The sequence below is a fragment of the Sceloporus undulatus genome, chromosome 2, assembly GCF_019175285.1.
Source record: "Sceloporus undulatus isolate JIND9_A2432 ecotype Alabama chromosome 2, SceUnd_v1.1, whole genome shotgun sequence".
Classification (NCBI taxonomy): Eukaryota; Metazoa; Chordata; class Lepidosauria; order Squamata; family Phrynosomatidae; genus Sceloporus; species Sceloporus undulatus.
In genome coordinates this window covers 217,025,367-217,031,116 of record NC_056523.1, presented here as the reverse complement: position 1 = coordinate 217,031,116, position 5,750 = coordinate 217,025,367, and positions in this window count along the sequence as shown.

Here is a 5,750-nt window from a genome sequence, read left to right as displayed (position 1 = left end):
TAAAGCCTACCAAAGCTTAGGCTACGGCTTCTTTCTCTCAGGACCCAAACCCACTGCAGAAATAACCCAGTTTGAGGCCGCTTTAACTGCCCTAGCTCAGTGCTAGGGATTTCTGAGAACTGTAGTTTTATGGAACTTCCTTCTCTGTCACAGAGCTCTGGTGCCACAAGTTCCCAGGATTCCCTAGCACTGAGCCAGGGCAGTTCAAGCGATCTCATGCGGGATTATTTCCGCAGTGTGTTTTGGCCCTCAGTCTCAAAGGTGCTAGGATATCCCTTCCCATGCTCTAAGAAAGGCGATGGTGTTGCTTCTGCAAAGCCGACGCATGTCGGACTATAGTTTCTGCGAGGCTGGGGTTCCTGGAAGGCCATTGGGTGACCTAGGGCAAGCCCCACTCTCTCAGCAAACTCCTTCTGAAGAAACCTTGCCAAGGAAACCCAAGGAAATACTGCCACAGAGAGTCATCTTGAAGGTACCTAACGACAAATTGCTTCTGCTCGGTTGCTTCCATGCTAGATAACTGCGTTCTTGACAGGAGCGTGTGAACAGCCAGGTTCTTTGCCCGCTTTGGGGCTGCTATCTCGTGTTGCTGCACAGAGGCCTTCCTGGTGAACTTGGGAGTGAACTAGTTAAGTTTTCTTTTTGGGGGGTGCATACATTCAGGTGGCTTAATTTAACCGAGCCTATTAGGAAACATATCCAGGGGTAGTAGCTGTGTCCAACATCATCCAAAACCCAAAGACTGGTGATCCCTTTATGGGGCCAGCCAAAATGTACCTTATTTCTGTTGCAGGCTGTCAAAGCTCCACTGGCTTCTTCGTCAGGCCAAAGGTGTTAAAAACCATACAGGAGAAAGACAGAAAAGGAAAAAAAAAAGACACTATATAGGCCTGCATTTTGTCAGGATGTTGTGGTTGTTGTCCTCCGTTCAAACGGTGTGGAGGGGCATTCATGCAGGTGCCCCCCCCCGCCCTTTAAGGAGATCCTTAAAGTCCTGGAAATAAAAAATTAAATCCAACTAGCAAGACAAATAGATACTGCTTTTGAGCCTATTAGGGCTGAATGCGATGGAAAGTAAAGCTCTGGTGCCCCAATAAACTACAGCTCCCAGAATTCCGCTGCATTGAGCCCTGGCAATTAGAGTGGTGTCAAACCGGATCATTTCTGCAGTGCGGATGCAGCCGGTGACAGACTCAAGAGACAATCCCATCCTTGGGATACTTTCCCCTTTGGCCTCTGCAAAGAACTGTGTGGACTTTAGGCTGGGATCCCTTGCTCAGAAGTCCTTTTCCTTAAATAGTTTGTGAGACGCCTTGGGTCCCTTTCTGGGAGAAAGGCAGCATAAAAATGAAATGAAATGAAATAAATGGGAGCAGATTTAAACACATGCCTAGAACACACAGGCTTGACTCTGATTTCTGATCCCACCCAGAGTGTGTGTTTGTTTCACATCCCGCAGTTTACAAGGTATTTTAAAACCCAATAAGACCTTGAGCAGTAAGTCACACTTTCTCAGCCTCAGGGGAAGGCAATGGCAAACCTCCTCTGAACTAATCTGGCCAGGAAAACCCCAGGATAGGGTCGCCAGAAGTCGGAAACGACTGGAAAGCACACAACAACAATAACAACAGTGAAAAAAGCAATCAATTATAACATGGAAAAGCAACTACAAACAATGAAATGCGGTGTATGATATTAGACCGGGCACTGAAGTGAAATAGCTTAAGAGTATTTGAAACATAAAGAAATAGAGGTGAAAAAAATAAATGAATCCACAACTCATATGAAGCCATGAAGCCCACCTGAGTTCAGGATGACCAGGTGTCTTCACCACAAAGGAGGACAAGGCACTGCAAAATGGAGGGCATTCCTGAAGAGTGGAGGACATGACCCAATAGAAGCCCAAAACACTCACAAGAATGTAAATCCATGCTCCTTATTCCTGCTCCAAATGGAGGACCTCTGGGAATTTCTCCTGGACCACAGAAGGTTGAAATGGAGGACATGCCCTGGAAAAAGGAGGACCTCTGATCACCCTGATCTTGGGGCACCGGTCCAAACTTCGGCAGCCATTGTCGTTTTCAAGTGGACCTTTGAGAAGGAAACTTCCTTTGGAGCACGTCTGGTCCCTCTGGGAGAGAGACCCACTGAATCCATGAGCATTTGCTGAGTTCCACTGAATGCAGTGCTTGGTCTAACAGTGAGACCCTCCATTTCAACCTTCTGTGGTCTAGGAGGGATCCCAAAAGTTCCTCCATTCGGAGCAGGACTAAGGAACATGGATTTACTTTTATGTGAGTTGTTCTTAACCTTCCTCGAGTCGACTTCCTCCCATTGCGACCCTGTGGATGAGACATCTCCAAGGCCCCCTGTCCTCCACTGCTCTGCTTAAGTCCTCTACATTCATACCTGTGACCTCCATCCATCTAGCATGTGGCTTTCCTCTCTTTCTGCTTCCCTCCACCTTTCCTAGCTTTATTGGTTTCTCCAATGCAGTCGTGTCTTCTCATGATGTGACCAAAATATGACAGTCTGAGTTTGACCATCTCTGCTTCCAATGTGGGTTCCTTACAACAGGAATCCTTGGGTAGAAAAAAAGGAGTTCAGCCTATTATTTCAGCCTATTTGCATGGCTTGCCATGGAGGCGATCTCGACTGAGAGCTTCCTTCTACTACAGAATTGGTGAAGGTGCAAGGACCCTGCCTTCTTCTGCATGGGGTTCTCCTTGATTTTAGACACGGGGTGAACCTTGCTTTGTTGCTCTAGAATGTGTGAAGGAGGGCCATTGAGTCCCTCCTTATCCTGGGCTGAAGGAGGACCATTAAGACGCCTTACTTCAAGCCAAGGGGTTCTTCTTCAACTGTTTGAAGAGTATGCAGCAGCAATAGCCTACTTTTGGAAACCCCCTTGAGCGTTATCAATTCTTTGCATCGAAAGAGAGTGAAAAAATGATGGGGATCAAAGAAGATCCAGAGGCCTTCTAACCCCAATAACAGTCAAAGGAGGTTTTTCTAAGGACTAAACCCACCAGGACCTTGGGCAAGTCACACTCTCTCAGCCTCAGAGGATGGCCATGGCAACCCTGGGATACGTTCGCCTCGAAGGCACCCGACATACAAGGATGAGTGTTGGACCGCACCTCTGGAGACCAGGGTTTGAATCCTGCCTTGGCCATGAAACCCACTGAGAGACCCTGGGGAAGTCACACTCTCTCAGCCTCAGGGGAAGGCAAGGGCAAACCTCCTCTGAACCAATCTTGCCCATAGAACTCCCTGATAGGATCTTCTTAGGGTTGCCGTACGTCGGAAAGGACTTGAAAGGAGGCAGTAGCAACAGCAACAAAGGAGGCCCTTGGCATAAGTTGCATGAGTCAAAGGGATGTATTTGATGAAATGGGTGTTGCTATGATTCTGTGTATTTGGAGCAATTGGACTCCTCCAACAAAATCTTCAATTTGTGAGATTTTTTTTTGGTGGGGGAAGAAATGGGGCTGGAAATGATCACATGAAATAGCTTTGGATGAGGCTGGTGGGAAGGTGTGGGTGTGGAGAGTGGGGTGGGAAGAAGAGGATGAGAGAGAGAGAAAAAGAAAGGAAGGAAAGAAAGAAGAAAGGGAGGGAGGGAGGAAAGAAAAGAAATGAAAAAAGAAAAGAATGCTTTGTCAAAGACCGGAAGAAAACGCTTGAGCTGGATGACAAAAGGAAAGCATCTTCAAAGGCTGTGCTGAGCCAGGAAAAGAAAGGGGGAAAAGGGGGGATGGGGAGAAAGAAGGAGGGAGGGGAAGAAGAAAGGAACAACCCAGAGCCTGGCTTGGTCAGCCTACAGAAATCTTTGTGCTCTTTCCCCTTTCCTTTCCCCTTCTGGGGTTCCTCCTCATCCCATCGGTTTGTTGTTGTTGTTGTTGTTGTGTGCCTTCTAGTCATTTCTGACTTATGGCCACCCTAAGGCAAACCTATCCTGGGGTTTTCGTGGCAAGGTTGGTTCAGAGGAGGTTTGCCAGAGAATTCATGGCTTGCTGGGCAAGAGGGAATCTAATCCGGTGATCCACTGGATCCCAGAGGTGGCCTCCTTTGGCAAAGGTGTTTGGGGTTTTTCCCTCTATGGAGCCCAAAGATCAGGTTCTTCCTCCAAGTCGCCTCTTCTTTGTAGAGGGGTCCGCCTCCCCAGTGGCGCCAGTAGGGATGTTTGAGGGGTGTGGATCACACCAGGTGACATCCTAAGAGGGGGTGACCCCTCTCCAAATAATCTGCCTTTGGGCAGAAACTGTCTGTGGCATTCCCTTGTATCCCTTTAAAATGGAGAAGAGACAGGGTGAGCGAGGTGAGGCTCAGTGGGAAGATAACAGAGAGGACCCAGGTTTTCCTAAAATTAAAATGTCAGATTTATTTAATTTTAATTTTTATTGAAATTTATTACATGCATTAAATAGTGTAAGGTCACAAACACACACACACACACACAACATTCAAATTAAAATGTCAAATTTAAAAAAAATAGTTTTTTTAAATTTTTAAAATAATTTAAACAAATTCTTTAAAAACATCACCTTTTACCTTTTACCAAGTCTTCACTTTAAGCACACAAAACTGTGTATATGTAAATACGCCTAGGCTGTGCGTATGACATTGTAATTTAAAAGTATAATTTTAATTGTGCTAGTTGTTTATCATAGCATCATAGAATTGGAATAGAGCACAAGGGCCATCCAGTCCAACCCCCTTCTGCCGTGCAGTTTATGTCACAACTATTACCACGACTTTCAGTCATATATGGGAATTATGATTTATGAGTAAAGTTAGTACAAAAAACGTTACTAAAGATTCTGTATGGTGTCATATAGGAGGAGGTTGATGGGAGAGTGACAGCATGAATTATTGAGCCATGGGACACCAATCCTAGGGGTGCCACTCTTTCTGCCCCTCCTTCTTCAAAAGCAAGCTGGGTTTTAGATCCAGTCGAGGAGGATCACCTCAGATATCTTCTGGATCTGGGAGGTGAAGAGTCACTGCTGGGTCAGCATGCAAAAGAAATTCCCTCTGGCCTGTTACAGACTGCCAAAATAAAGCTGCTTCGGGTCTCTTTGGAGGTATGCTATTTAAATGATGGATGGGTCCTAAGAATCCGGAAGCTGCACCAAAGCTGCACTCCAGTGCTTAGGAATGGAGTGTGGCTTTGGCGTGACTTCTGGACTCTTAGGACCCATGCATCATTTAAGTAGCATACCTCCAAAGAGACCCGAAGCAGCTTTATTTTGGCAGTCTGTAACAGGCCTCTGTCTGTGTCAGAGAGGCCAAATACAGCCCTCCATAACCACATATTTTTTTTTACTCATGGGTTCAAGCATCCATGGCTTGAAAAGATTATGCACGCAAGGTCCTAGAACCAAATCCCAGTAGATACCAAGGTCCCACTGTACCACCCCTTGTGTATTTATTAATCACAGTAGTTCAGAAGAGTTGTAAGAAGTGACCACACCAGGGGGCTTAATACATACAGAGTCAGAAGTTTGTCCAGGACTATGTCTTTCTGTGTGTGCTGTGTGTCTTCAAGTCCTTTCCAACTTATGGTGACCTTAAGGTGAAACTCTGTTTAGTACCTCTCTCTCTAGTACATCCAGAACCTATCCTGGGGTTTTCTTGGGTGAGATTTGTTCAGAGGAGGCTTGCCATTGCCTTCCCCTGAGGCTGAGAGGATGTGACTTGCACAAGGTCACCCAGTGGTTTCCAGAATAGTCCAACACTCAAACCAC